A 15,549-nucleotide genomic window follows, 5' to 3' on the forward strand; every position below is an offset into this window, starting at 1 on the left:
CACAACTTGAAGCTGCTAAGTCACTTTCAGTCCCTATTTTCAGCTATTTAAAGGTTACTGCCCTGATTGAATGCTGGTACTAGAGGCTTGAGGGGTCACCTCTACTTTTGGATACCTCAGAGCTTTTGAGTCAGTACTGAAGAACATTGTTTTTCCAATAAAAAATTAGGAAGCCAATTTTATGGTACTTAAAGAAGTGTTGCCGTTGCTTAAAACTACAGGGGGTTTTTTATTATTTTTAAAAATATAAATATTTATTTATATATCATAAATAAAATAGAATTGTATATAATTTTATCTATTTATAATTATAATAAATATATTTTTAAATATTTCTATATTTACAGAAAAAAAAATCAAGTTTTATTTCGTCTTTAGTTTTGCCAGAGAACTTTTGCAAGCTGTTCTAATGGGAATAATCTTAACCCTATTTGAACAGTGAGAGTCTCAAAATGAGGCAGCTTTTACTAAAGCATGGGTGAATCAGTACAGTGAGTCATTGACAAAATAAAAACACCGTTGTAAACACTCTGCCTAAAAGTCCTGAGCCTTGTCACTTGCTCACTTTCAACTTTGCACAATTCGGATTATGCTGATTGTATACTCATCCTGTACCTGGATCCAGGATTGACACGAATGGACTGTTAATGTCAAAAGTAGCTGAATTATTAAATAAATAAATAAATAAATCAAGACTCTCTAATCAGTAGAAGCAAAGGAGAAAATTATGAACAAATTTTCTTTGCCTGTATTTTTGCCTGTGCTGTCACAATACCTTCCAATAGTTGTATAACCCATTGAATAATTTCAGTCACATCAGGTAGAATACTAGAGATCTTAGAGGTATTATATTCCTGCAGCTTTTGTGAAAACAGGCAGCCGTTCAGATGAGTGAAATACAATCCAGTGATCCAATGTAAAAGGCTACACTTGAGCTTAGTTTTATTATTAGGCACCAGAGCACCCCACACAAAGAAAAGGTACGTGAGAACAGATTTCATGTGCCCTGCTGCTCAGCTGCTACCATGGTTGTGCATCTTTGACCTGCATTCTAGTGTTTTTCCTCTCTTCTGTTCTCTTCTCATCAAGGTAGTAAGCAGCAAAAGCTGGAAATACAATCACCTGAAGCAAATAACATTATTTTTGAAACAGGAGTAAACAAGGTTTATTAACAGTTGAGTTATTCCTCTCCCACTTAATAAACAAGTGGAGTGAACTGAATAAATCTTGTTTTCATCAGGACTGATATTTTCCATGAAATCAAAGGACTTGATCCTTGTAGAGCAGACTTCCAAATCTGGGGGCAGAAATTATCTCACGGGGTACAGCAGAGTAGCCCGTGTGTGATTTTCTAGACATGTAGGCTCTCTCCTCCACTGTAGTATCACAGTCCAGGACAGGTTGAATGACTTTTGTCTTTGGAATAAGAACTCTTGTTTTGGTGATGCATGGTGTTAAAGTGGAGAGTAGGTGGAAATAATTACTTTAAGTTTGTGATGCTCATGCTGACTGAATGTCCTCCCAAAGAGCAAATGCATTAACTCACACTGATCTCTCAGTTACTCTTCAATATATCTGTTCTCTGAAAAAAACCCAGTCCATTTACAGAAAAGGCTGCTTTCACAAATAACAGCTACATAAGAAAACTTCAAGAAAACTCAAGATTCAAAAATAGAAGACTGATTTTAAATAACCTTTCATTTTCCCAGCTCCAGGATCATCCTTACCATCTTTTTCTCTCTTCTTTTCCATTCCTCATTCCCCCTTTTGTATCATTCATGTGGGGTACCAGTATCCTACTGTCCATAGATAGCTCCTGCCTCCAGACAGGCTAGCTGTGTGTCCCCTCACTGTTGCCTGGATATTATTAAGGCATCACTTGATCCCCACTTTCTCACACTCTGTCTCTATGATCTTTGAGGCAGTCTTCTGGAAAAATGGAGATGGAAGATATTGATCAGTCAGATGGTGAGAGAAAATTTACTGTAGAAAGCTTCATACAGGAAAGACTACAGCAAAGAACAGATCAGATAGGGAAAACAACCTGCTAGAAGCAACTTTCCTTCTCAGAAGAATGGTAGCTTCCATTTAGGATGCTTTCAAACAGCTACAAAGCAACCCTGTTGGTTTCCATGTAAGCAGAAAACAACCCTGATTTTGCACCAAGATCAACTATGTCAGTAGGAAAAGAGTAGAATAGGATGCAGTTTAGATATTGATTATACTGATTATATGCAGCTGTGTACGTAGATCTTTGAAAGTTTTTTTTTAAACCTCGTTGCATGTTCATTAAAGCAAGGAAAAAGTGCCCCTCCTCAGTCAGTGATGGACAGATGGTGATGCACAGTAGGTGGCAGAATATGCATCTTTCTTGGCCTAGATCTTGCTCCCATCTAGTCTAGTCTGGTTGCATTGGGATTGCTGAATTGCAAAAGTATAGGTGAAAGCAACCTGTTTTCCATCCTGTTCTTCTGCCTTTTAAATACTAAGAAAGTGGCAGGTGAAAGGTCTGACTTTGGTGGAGGATGTACCTTGCCATTTAATTTGAATTTGTGAAATTGCCTGTATGACAGAAGGTGGATTAACAAGCCAGGGATGAACCTGTGTTCAGCTGTCACCTTTCATTTTAGCAGTAGACTACTTGGTGTAGGATTTAAAATACATTTATGCAGATTTCTAGTTGGTCGTAGTTTAAGTCCTAGATGAAAATTCTGATGCAAACAAGCTGAAAGACTTTGTACAGACTGAAAAAACGTAAGTCTGATAAACTGAGACAAATGTACTGTTGGAGGAGTACAAGGCAAAGCTTCAGTACACTTACTGTTCATGAAATAAAATAATGGCAATTTTGGCACTGACGATGAATCAGCTGCGATATTATAAATCATTTTAACACCAGCATTTTAAAGCCAGTACATGGAATATCTTGGGTCTGGGTTCAGATGTAAACTTGTATTCAGTTGGTCTGGCCTCACTTGCTGTGTGTTTTATCTTAGTACTTCAACTTGGTGCCCAGTGTCCCCTTCCAGAAAGGCATATAACTGTCAGCTTATCTTCCAAAGAGACAATACAGTGTGACAATCTTTTGCAGCCTGCTCCTACTGTTAGATGAGGATCGGGCTGTTTCAGTGCTTTTGGTATTTTGCTTTATAACGTACGTATTCTGCTTTACAATGCATCACTTGTACTTAGGGACATGGTTTAGTGATGGACTTGGAAGTCCTGGGTTAACAGTTGGATTTGATCTCAAAGGTCTTTTCCAACCTAAATGATTCTATGATTCTATAACTTCTTTTCCACAGAAAGAAAACACACAGCTCAGACAAAACCATAATGTATTATAACCTTGATGTCATTGTTGGAGAAACCCCACTGCTACTGCTGTTTTCATTACAGCCTGCAGTAGCCCCCTGGTTGTCCCCAGAAAAAAAAGGAGAATAAGCATAGCACTAAGACACTTTTTCCCATCAACTCTCACTAAAATCTGTGACTGCAGGAATCTGGGCTTGTCTGGGGCACATGATCTTATTCTCAGTGTTCTGGTGACAGAGACACGCAGCCATTTTCCTTCCAAGTGAGCTGGAAAGATGGCCCCTTTTTGGCCTGCTGAAGCTCACAGTATAGGAGTTAATGGCTGGATACTTCATGTTGTTTAAGTAACAAGCCAGAAAACAGCATGCAATGAGCCTGTCCTAGTGGTTTTCATCAGGGAAGGTGAAATACTGGAAGGATGCAATTTGAAAACACAAACATTACACTGTTTTTAAAGGTTCCCTTTCCCCCTCTGGCTGTACACTCCCACTTCTTACCTTGCACTGAGGCGCTTGTTTGGACTCCCAGTGGACAGATACAGTTCATCACCTCACAGAAAGTTGACCTGTGACAAAATGCATCAATTTTCTGCAAGGTGAGTGAGGTGAATTAGCTCACAGGGGTCCTCCGAGTCCTGCAGCTGACAGAGATGTGGGGCATTAGGGACCAGAGCAGGCGAAGAAAGAAGACTGTGAGCCAAATGCTACAGCTGCTTATGAAAATATACCACGGAACAGCAGGTAAGTCCCACAGTCCTGATTGTAAACTTACTTGAAGCTCTAAGTCATACTTCTTTGGCAACCATGACCCTTAAACGGTGGGATATACTCAGTTTGCACCAGGCTCACGCTTCTGCTCTGTACTGCGCTCAATCATAGTTTGCTACTGTCAGAAATTAACCACCAGCCCCGGCTCCTATAAAATCATGTCTCAGTATTACTGTTTTTCACAAACTTTCATTCACATAAGTAAGCTTCCTGTCAAAAGCAAGTATCCAGGAAACACTGATGTAATACATTTTCATATGGCTGCATTCATGAAAAGTTCTGAACCAAAAGTAATGCGTTCACATCCCTTTTTTTGTTTGAAAACATCATTCATCCAAGAATCAGAAATGTTACTATGTAACCAGTGACACAAAGAAATGAGCACATGAAGAACCACAGCAAACAGCTCAAAGGCAGGTCTGGGCCTGAGGTTGGTTCACAAGATATGTGGTGAATACTGGACACTTTGTTTGCCAAGAGAAAAAGAAAGGGCTACGCTTTCTAAGAAATATACCGTGCTTATAAATTGCTTGGCTTAGTCTTTCTCTGACCTTGCCTGGAGCTATCCACTCTTACAGCATACAAAGGGCTAGTATGTGCCCGGTTTAGACCTGTCCTCTTTCCTGCCTTCAAGTACAACAAGAAAGGAAAAAGAAGGTATGTGGAGACCTTTGCACTGCAGAACCTGAGACTCTATGGGAGAAGAAACAGCCCCCAGACCACAAACACTGGGCTGTAGTGAGGAAGACCGAGAGTAGGAGGAGAATATGGCAACGAGCCAAGGGCTCTGGTGAAGCTTTTAAGGACTGTGAGATAGGGAGAACAAGCATTTTAAATGGCATGGAGCACAGAGGTTAAGGAGGATGGGATCTGGGAGGCCTGGAAAAAAAGGTAATTCTAGGATGGGAGGAGAGGAGTTGTGGCAGAAAGATGAAGAGGCTGTGAACTATGTGGTCGAGGCAGGGGGGCATGGACCACAGCAAGGAGCTAGATGCTCTGCACTGGGAATGAGCTGGGGACCGGCTCTAAGGATAAGTGGCCTCAGGCTAGGAGACACTAGAAGTGTCTTTAAAAGCTCTTTTTCCACAGAGTGAAAGGCTGAGAACCTTGAGGCTGTGCAGGCCTTTGGGGAAGGTAGGAACACAAGATATCTCTGCTGCAAATACCCTCATTTATGTACCTGCACAGATATACAAGGATGCTGCCCCTGCTCTTTCTACTCATGTGGTCATCTCTTTCCACTCCTGTATCCTCTTCCTTGCAGTCGGAGCCACAGTAGCCCTGGCTCACATTTTCCCATCTGTGTATTGGAGTGTGACAGCATAACATTTTCCATAGCAACTGTGAACCAAGGAGAAGCTTGATGCAGCTCTGGGTTCCAACATGTATATGAGTGTCAAGCATAAGTGAAAGAGGAGAGTGGCTATCAGGAGAAAATGATGGGGAAAATGGAGAGAGAGAGAGGCAGATTTCTTTAGACAGATGGTCTCAGGAAGGCAATGTCTGAAAACTAATATGCTGAAAGTTCAGCCACTGCAGTGCTGGAGTTAATATTAACCTCATCAAATACCTATCAACCTATTCTTACACATTCTAAAACTAACTGAAAAGAAGGCCAAAGGTAGGTACCACTTTAAAGTTAAGCATCCCAATCAGAAGCAGAAATTAAACCATACATAGAAGAAAAGACCGTAATTCTCACAGACCCATTTCAGCCCTTAAGTAACCAGTCTGCTTATTGCCGTTAGTGTGAGTTTTGACAGAGTAAGACATGCAGAATTTCATGCCAGAATATTACTATCACAAACAGGGTTAGGGTACATTAAGAGGTTATACTGTACCTTAGGGAGCATTAGGTAAAGCATCAGCTGAAGATGATATGTAAGGAGAAAAATGTCAGGAAGAAAGTGAGTCCCAGTATGATTTAATTTTTTGAGCAAAACTGCAGTACAACCCTTGAATCTTCATGGGTACTACACTTCTCAGTTTCACATGCTGTGAACCAGCAGTGATAAGAGGAAAAGGCCGACAACAGCCGTGATAATTCTTTTAGACAGCAGCAACCAGGACAGAACACAGCAAGCTACCCACTCAATTAGGGACATTTTATGCTATGAGCTTAAATTGCTGCTTTCTTAGACCTTCAGCCCAGCTACACAGGCAAAAAGGAAGGAAACAGAAATATTTAAAGGCTCCTTCATGGATGAAGGAGCAGCGGCATCTAGAATATTTCCCGCCTACTTGAGCACATACTGGGTTACAATTTGCTTTCTGGGCCTGAGAGAGGTGAGCTAGAGAGAGGAATCTGGACCATCTGCAGGCTGCAGTTAATTTTATACCCATCCTGCATGTACCCTAAGAGAAGGTAGTTTGCAAAACTTTGCCTTTTACACACTATCAAAGTAGCAATGCAGAGAGCCTGTTCTGTAAGCCAGTGATTCCAGTAAGAAGAAAGCTTAAGGCTTGCCTATGGAGCTGAAGGGAACATCTCCCCAGCATAGGAACAGACCACAGCCAGTACAAGTATCTGGATGCCTCTGATACTTGTTTCTTTCAGCATTGCTGGCCAGCTGGGAGGCTGGGCACATCAGACAGGAGGGAAAGAAGTCAAAGAAACCAGTGGACTCTGGTAGATACAGATTTAAGGCAGCACAGACCTGAAGACCACTTAGCCACTGCAATTCACGCTCTGCCACAGGTAAGGAAGGTAGGAAGTGGTCCCTTTTCTTTTTGTCTTGACCTGAGTTTTCTATTATATTTCACACAGGCTGCTCTACAGAACTGGACCTGTGGCAAATTCCTGGTTGAGAGATTTCCTCTATTCACCTGGGATGAATTTTCTGCATATAACCTGCCTTGCAATCCTTTTCTTTCCTAAGTGCAATGCTTTCTCTGAGTAATACCACCTTTTGGCATATAAAATGCAGACATTAGAAAGAGACCCTCTACTCTTGATGTATGAATGAGATCTGAGTACTACAACCCTGCTGCTTTTTCTTTTTTAATAGAAAAGGCTGCATATGCTCAGCATTTTTCATTTTTTAGAACCATCCAGTATGTTTCACTCTAGTGGCAACAACATCCCTTACCTAGAAAAGGACCTAATACCTAGGAAAATGGACCTGAAAAAAAAAAAACCCAACCACAACACAATGAAAGATTTTAAAAGCTTTCATAAGTATGGGTAAAAGTTGAGGATATTAGCATGGAAAGTGTTAGTGAGAGGGTTCAGATTTAAAAGAGAGGACAACTTATCCAAGGAGGCTGCTAAGGGGTTGCTTGCAGATCTCAGTCTCTATCCCTTCACAGACCCAAGTACTGATGGTGAGTGACTTTACAAGCAAGTCTATCCAAACCTGACAGAAGGCTGCCACTGCTTCTTTCAGGCCCTTAGACTTTTCCTGTTACCTGAAAGTCAGTTTTCTGGTCAGACTCAGCTGATGGGAGGGGGCACATGTGGTACTTTACACACAGGCTCTCTCTTATGTAACCTTAATCAAGCATCACGCATCAGCAGAGTACCTGCTAATAAGCTGAAACCCTGAGATGAAAAGCACCCTTAAAGCCTCCTGCTTTCACTAAGAATTCAAATGCTCAGTGTCATGAATTAAGCTCTGGAAACTCAAAACTCTTACTAATCTAGAGAGCTGTTCTTTCCCAAGAGATTGATCCATTCTGGGAGCTGGTCTGACATTCTCAAGGGCAAAGAAGGGGAAATCTAGTGGATCAGATTCAATGTTACAGGCTTTGTAATCTGGTAACTGCAAGTACATTTGGGAAGAGGTCAGGGTTTCAGTCAACCCCAAATTAATACCTTGCATTAACTGCTGAATAACTGAACAATAGCTATATTGCAAATGTGACTGCAGAACTGCAGACTAAAGACTCAGCCACAGGAAAATGTTGGCAACGGATCCCACAGTCCACATACAGTGCACCTACAGAGCCAGGGGGAGAAATGAATTGCAGTAAAAACACAGCCCTGGGAAGCAGATCTTAGCTCTATTTCCAGCTTTCTTGCAGATTTCATTTCCCTCTTTTGTAGATTGAGGATGATATGCTTCCCAGGCTACCTGAAAGCTCAGTGAATGGATATTAGGAAATCATTTTGCTTTCACAAACTGCCTACCATCTCAGAACCAGAAAGTACAATTACAGCATATGCAGTCCATAGAAGCCAGCTTTTTTTTTTTTATGAAGGATGTTGATTCAGCCTCCTGTTTTAGCAAGCCCTGTGAATACATCTTGAAAATTATCTCTCTGGGAGAAAGACAAATCAATTTTAATCTTCTGCCTGTTTACCCTGATGTAAATCAAACAGGCACAGTCTGCCCCTATAGAGCAACCCATGTTGCACTGAGCTCATGATGCACAAGGGAGTTCTTTCTTTAGTCAAGAGAGAGACAATGCGGTAAGCATATTTATTATTCCTAACTACATACTGAGAGAGCACAGCAAAAACTCCTAGGTGCATATTTATGCTTGATGTGTATCTCATGGCTTTCATTGTTACTGAAGTACTGACATCCTGCTTTCTTAATTTATAGACAAAAAATCAAGACTTAGTATCTATCTGATACTTTAGAGAGAGTGACTGAAAACCTCTGGCTTGTGTTCACAGCCTGACACAGAAGCAGCTTATTGCTGTAATTAGCTTTAGTTCATACATTACCATGCATGCACTGTATTGTTGTAGAGGAGGTTCAGCCTCAGAGCTGAACAACTGTGAGGATCAAGACCCACGTACTAAGTGCAACAGCTGCCCATCAGTTTTATTTGAAAGTTTGTCTAACTGTCTCTTAGCCACTGCTTCCTACAAATAATATTGCTTGACTGGCCCTCTGGAATTCAAGACTCGCTGAATGATGCAGTCCTTGAAAGCATTATAGATGAGTGGGAGAGTTGAGCCAAAGCTCTCCAGGCTGCGTCAAGATTGTCTGCAGAAGCTGTGCACAGCCCCAAAACACAAGCAACATGGCAAAGATGAAGGCATAACCCTCCGGGCATCCCCCTGTTGGGTACATCCATAGAGGGCAAGCTAGACAAGCTGAAAAGAACATGGCATCAGGCCTCACTTCTGATTTGCTTTTATTTTTTTGGCATGACTCAAGACTAACAAAGACCTGATTGAAACTTAGAGGTAAGGTTCTTCCTGTGCAGCGCATTCCTGTGCTTTTAAAAAGAGGCATAATGAACATGCTTACTTACAGCGACAGCATCTTCCCCACACACAGTTATCATGAACTCAAAACCGCAGCTGAATTTTCTCAAGATCCTGGCACTTGTGGTTCAGGAGAGAGCTGAAGCAGTAGTACTCTGGAGAAAGGACCATCCATCCCGGCAATATTGAAGTGCTGTCATAATGCCATATGGGACATTTCCAGCCTCCAGCCACACCAAAAGAAGGATGAACTGAAAATAATGCTATAGCCTACTCTGCTTGAGGCTTCCCACACATTTTTGAGCTCAGAGCAGTCTGGATAAGCAAGCAAATCATAAGGTATTTCTCCAATCTGAACTCTGTGAGGTGCACAGAGTCACCCCTAAAAATTACTATTCACACTGCCCAATAGGATTTTGTAAAATAAATGAAAGGAAGAAAAAGAAATAATATAGTACAGTGACCTTAGTAATAAACTTGAGTGCTGACAGTTTGCTCTACTGTGATGGCAAAGTCACTTAATCTGTCACATCTTTATGTTCTTCATTTATAAAATGAGGTCTACAGATGAACTCCTCAGCTACCACATGAAATATAGACACAGACTTGCCAAAACTTCAGGGATGGACTAGTTCCGAGATTCTGCATGGTGTCCAGCTCTGACAGGGACATTAAGATTTTCTTTGCTGGTGTAAAAGGTAAAAGAGAAAGCCTGAAAAATCGATCAATATTTGCAATGCAGGACTAAGCTGAAGAATACTGTTCAAACATGGAATATTTTATTTAAAATTCTGAACATTAGAAAGGAGATATTAAAGATGCAAAAAGTCAAGCTCATTCCATATCTGCAGTTTTTTACTCTATGGAGGTATAGACATTTCCTAATAGCAGCCAGCAAACAGGACTGAAATCTCTGAACATGACTTTGCTTTTTCTACTGCTAGGCATATATCTTAGAATATGACAGCTCATATCAGCATTTTTGGGAGCATTCCTTTTACAGTGTCCCATTTCTAGCCTTTTCACACTTTTTCAAACAACGCCACTTACGACCTTGTGAAAATTGCTGCTGTTTGAAACATGACTGGACGATCAAATACTGGAAACGCAGCTAAAAATGAGAACTAGATGCAGATTAATTAAAGTCATATAAAAAAATAACCTGGCAAGTTTAAATGGGTTGTGTCCCTATTAGCTTCTTCCCTCTTGCCTCCCAGGAAGGTCTCATTTGAGATTGAAATAGCGTAGTCCTTGTAGTCATGACACTGCATACAAAGTAGCTGCTCTTTTACTTCAGAGGAAAATATTTAATAGTTGCCTCTCTGAATGACAGCACCTACCTGCCTTGCTAAAACATGCCCTTAGTCTTGTGAGAAAAGCCACAATGAGACAGAAGGCTACTTACTAGTGTTCCATAGAGTCCACGCAGGAGTATCAGAGACTGAAACTCACTGTGCCTCTGATCAGAAGATTTAGCTCCCTGCAGCATTCAGACAGTTGGTCCCATTATGGCCATCAGGCAGCTGAGTTAAAGGGTGGCCTTGCACAAACATAAACAGCTTGTCAGCACAAGCCAAAGAGGCGGGCCTGCCCTGCCAGCCACAATGCGAGCCAATGATTAGCTTCTTCGCATTCTGGGTGTTCAAGATATTGTGTTTCATTCTTAAGCAGGGGAACAAGAGGGACTGACTAGGAAGGGCTAGTGCTTGACGATGTACTGCTAGGCAGTAAAATGCTTAAGGCAGAAATAATAAAAAAAAATAATCAGTAAGTCACTTCAGGAAAAGCACGTTTGCTGTGTAGTCATACACACAGAAACCCCACAGGCATCCCCAATGCATTGTTCTTTTTAGGTTAATCAATCAAACAAACAAAAAACTGTGCATTAAGTTTAGCCTAAATTCACTGTAAAGAAGTTTCAATTGCAAAGTCTCCAGTTTTTCTTCTCTCCACCCTTTTTCTTATTCTTGTATTTCCTAACTCGCTTGTTTGCTGACACTAGGGTTTCTCATTTCTCTGTCACAAATGTCTTACCCTGACCTTCGTGACCTGACCCCCCGACCTTCATTGATTCTACTATGATTGCTTCTCTTCACCTCCGTATTAATTGCCTGTTCTTTTGGTCCTTACCATCCCAAAAGAGCACAGTCACAACATAGGCACCTTAAGGCAAGGCTCTGTGAGACAACCATGCTGATCTAGCAACTGAATGCTGTCAGAAGGGGAGGTGTTGAGTCTCCTCTTTCTTCAGCACCACACCATGCTCACCTGTCTGTCCCCCCACATCATTTCAAGGAAAGGTAATCTTGCAGGGAAGTAAATACTTCCTTGGCAGTTTAGCGATCTTAACAAAGAGACAAAAGAGATACTGCATGGAGTGAATACTCCCTGAAACTTAAGCTCCCTCCGATCTTACCTCAGCCATCTATGATCCCACCTGTCTCCCCAAGTTCCTCTCTCCTTTGTTGTTTGACTCGAGTTGTTCCTAGTTAATTGAATACCCTGCTTACAGCTGCTGATCCTAATTCCTGCCAGATTGTCCTACTTTCTTATGCCTCTAGTTTGGCTGTGAGGCTGGTCTGCCGCCAAAACAGTCTCATCAAGTCTCTTATAGTGCCCCCCTCCTCGCATAAATATCGCGCTTTGTACTTCAGCCTCAGCCTCTTCGAGCACTTCTGCTTTGGAAATAATTAAAATCCTTCTTAAAATCCATGCCATCTACTGGGCTTTCGCTCTGACCTTTCTGATTAATTCTTCTCTCCGCACCTACCTCTTCCTCTCTTACGTCCCAAGGCACCTTACTTCCTGTTATATTCTATCCAGCTTTTACTATTGACTCCTGCATTTATAAACATGCATTTCTATTTTTCAGCTCACTGCTTTTCTCTGGTCTCGTATTTTACCCTGTGTTTGAGACATACAGTATTAAATGCCTTGACAGCTCCTAATTTTAAGATCCTTTTCTGGGGACAAATTAAAGCAGTCCAGTCACACCACATTCATTACTGTACAGTCTTGGCACAAGTCATTTCCCTCCCCCTCCGCTTTGGTAAAGAAGCAGATGCTGAAGTTTACACGTTGTTCAGATGGGAAGGCATATCGCAGCTCTCAGGCTTCTGCTGACAGGCTGTGTGCAAGTTCTGGCACATATTGCTGCATCACAGTGTGCTGGGGTCACGTTTGCAAGATTTTCTTCACAGTGCGACATACTAGGCACATTCTTCAATGATATCTGAGATTCTGGTGCAATTGCACAGCTCCATCAGCTGCCACCCAAATATATCACCTGCACTGCCTATACTTTTATCCAGAATTTCTGCTTAGTTAACCCGGCGCTATCCACATTAACAACATTATTTTGCCAGAACTCTCTTCTTCTAGTATTTTTAACATGTAAATCTCTGCCCAGATCCACTGTGTGATCACAGTATTTGATTACTTTAATTATTGTGATTACTGAGCCTGGATCTTACTCCCAATGCACCTGTATTGTTCTCCACAGAAAACTGTGTAACTGAGGTCATCTTTTGTTCCATACCCAGCCACATTGCCTACCTCCCCATGAAAACCATGCTTTCTTATCCTGAGCTTCAAGGCCTTTTCAGAGTTTCTCTTTCTTATTGATCTGCTCCCACAGCTCTCTTCACCACAAGGCCTGTCTTTTCAGCCTTCTCTCTTCCTACAAAGCTCTTTTTTTTACCTTGTCCTCTATACAGAGAATTCCCTGCTTCATCAAATCAAGTTATCTAGTCTCTTCTACAATCCACGTGTCACAAAATACAGAAACAATGTATCAGAATGAGAATAAGGAGCAATAAATATGTGATAAGTCACTCCAGAAAGAGAGATGTTTCATCTGCATGTATAAATTACATGTGCAAGAAATTTTCTATCCATCAACCATATACCATGTTATGCACCTTACACTGTTAAGGTATTTTTACACAACATGATAGCTATCAAAAGCCCTTGAAGGATATGGATCAAGTGCCCAAACACTGTACATCAAATTGTGAAAAGACTGCTATGAAAAGACTGTTTGTAGATGCCTAAGAGAAAGCAAGCTAGCTATAGCATCTCTGATTCCCATGGCAATTTATTTAAGATGCTAATTCAGTGTAGCCACAAACAAAGACACAAAAGAGAGAGCAAGAATGAGCTGATTTAGCGGACTACATTGAAAAGGCACACTTTAGACAAAGTCACCCTGGGTATAACTCCTGTGACTCCGCTCATAGAATTATGCCAAGGGTGAAGCTGTCTCTTCGTCCTTAAGTCTTGTATGATGTAGGAAAATTGTTACCAGCACTGCCAACGGTACCAACCCAAGCACCAGCTAAGTGAGATGGCCAAGCTGATTTAACAGCCTACTTTTACCAAAAGGTTCATCCTGCCCCTTCTTTTCATTGCCATTCCCGGCTGCACAGGCCTGCCCCCTCCCTTACACATGTTCCAGGAACGGTGTGAAAGCTCACAGACCAAATCTGTCTTGCTGGATATGTTTTTCAGACAGGTTAATCATCTGACTCATCTCCCTGCCATACTAAACAGCACAAAAGCCAGCCGAGGGAAGCAGTAAACACAAGTGGCTAGAAGAAGGAGAGGGAAAGAGGTGGAGACCACAATCATCACCTTTTTTTTTTTTTTTTCATAAGCAGAAAGCTGGCTGTCATCCCCAGAAGCTACCATCCATTCTGAGGGGAAACCTAAAACTATGAGTCCCATAACCACGCCACTCCTAAACACAAGGTCTCAAAAGCTCCTGTAACCCCTTGTTTGATTTCCAGCAAGCACTAAAATGTTTTATTGAAATGTATTTCCCACAGAAAGGTGAGACACTGTTTTAATCAAATGAAGTTTCTGAAAACATAGTCATTATTTGATTTCTTAGGAAAAAAATGTATAGGAGAAAGATTTTGGTGAGCAAAAAAAGGAAACATTTGTCTGCACCTGAAAACAGAAGGTATTTGTGTTATGAATCATCAGAACTTAACTGCCCAGTCCCTAGGTTGCAGGCTCCATGGGGTAACATTTTCACTGTATCCCCTTCCCTATTACTATCCATGTATCTGGCTTCTACCATTTATTGTTTGCTTGGTAAAATTGGTTTTTTTCCTTTCCCTTTTTGTGGCCTCAGCCTAGCCTCACTCCACCCTTTCTTCTCAAAACACAATGCTAACTGCATGCCATTTTGCTTGTCCTCTGCTTCTCCCCTGGGTGCCAACAAGGAACCTCAGGCCCCCCGAGGCTCAGCCTGACCGGTTCACATCTATGCCTTTTCTGGGAGAAGACCTCTCCTGCTTCTCCAGCAGTAGCTGCAGATGCTGCAGGATGCAGTAGCATTTTTGTCATGTTTTACTGGCCTGGTTTCAATTATAAAGTGGGTCACAAGTTATTCCCAGAAAGCACACAAGCTCAGGCAATGAAACACTTTGGGTAGTGACAAAAGTAGTGAAACTCTGTAGATGAACTGTTTCGCTTTTCTTCAAAAAGGGAAAACAAATGGCAGAAATGGCAAGGGGAAGAGATCATGTGCAGATGCAGCACACTAACATATGAAGCTACAATGAATGGGAACTTGGGCTTAATCCCAGCTCAGACCATGTGCGTTTTGAACTTTGAGCTCTTGGACCATTTCCTAATTAGAGAATGAGTGACACACTGTGGAACTATTTAACCCTTTGGTGGTGCCTCATGAGGTCTAGCGAATGCCAGAAAAGACTCCTTGGAGGCCACATCTGGCTGCAGGAAATATCCCTGTGCTCCAAATGGCTTAGTGAAACAGCTGCTGTCAGCACCTCTCTCTTCATGGCTCTCTACAGAGAAAGGTCAGGCTTACAACTACTCCTTCCTGCACTGCCGAACAATTGCTGGGACCTCCCCGTAATCTGCCAGCTCCCCATCTAGAATCTGCCTTTCTTCAAGGCTTGCCGTGTCTCCTCCAAGCTCATCAGTAATGCCACACCAAGGATCAGATCACAGATACTTGCATGAACTCAATAGTGTAAATAATGCCACACTGCACATAGACACTGCTTCTCTATTCACCCGAGTGGAAAAGTAGCAGATTGTTACAAAACTGTAACTGTAACCGAAAATATAAACATAGCATTAGAAGCTGAGTGGAAGGAAACAAGGGTTATGTAGAAAATGTACATCAACCGCTGTGGTATGATTTCTATCCCATCTGACTCTCACTGGTGCTCCAGTTAGATCCGGACTGGTGATTTCACCTTTTATACCCCTCTCTCTATATATAAATATATAAAATGCTAATACTATGTCACAGAAATACTGTGTGGATACATT

The 15,549-nt window shown here is 41.7% G+C and overlaps 1 protein-coding gene across 9 annotated transcripts in view; it reads right to left on the reverse strand.

Moving 5' to 3' along the window:
• TRIM2 (tripartite motif containing 2) overlaps positions 1 to 15,549 on the reverse strand; it is a 117,778-nt gene that overhangs the window by 63,867 nt on the left and 38,362 nt on the right. For 3 of the 9 annotated variants that reach the window (XM_037378560.1, XM_037378444.1, XM_037378469.1), the window contains exon 1: positions 10,646 to 10,780. The exons of 4 other annotated variants lie outside the window; for them this stretch is intronic. The gene's annotated coding sequence lies outside the window, so the exon portion shown is untranslated. Of the gene's footprint in view, positions 1 to 1,727; positions 1,930 to 3,809; positions 3,953 to 10,645; positions 10,781 to 15,549 lie in introns of those variants that run through there. 2 more of the 9 variants (XM_037378449.1, XM_037378492.1) reach the window with 2 other exon arrangements.

This window comes from Falco rusticolus, chromosome 1 (assembly GCF_015220075.1).
Source record: "Falco rusticolus isolate bFalRus1 chromosome 1, bFalRus1.pri, whole genome shotgun sequence".
Lineage (NCBI taxonomy): Eukaryota > Metazoa > Chordata > Aves > Falconiformes > Falconidae > Falco > Falco rusticolus.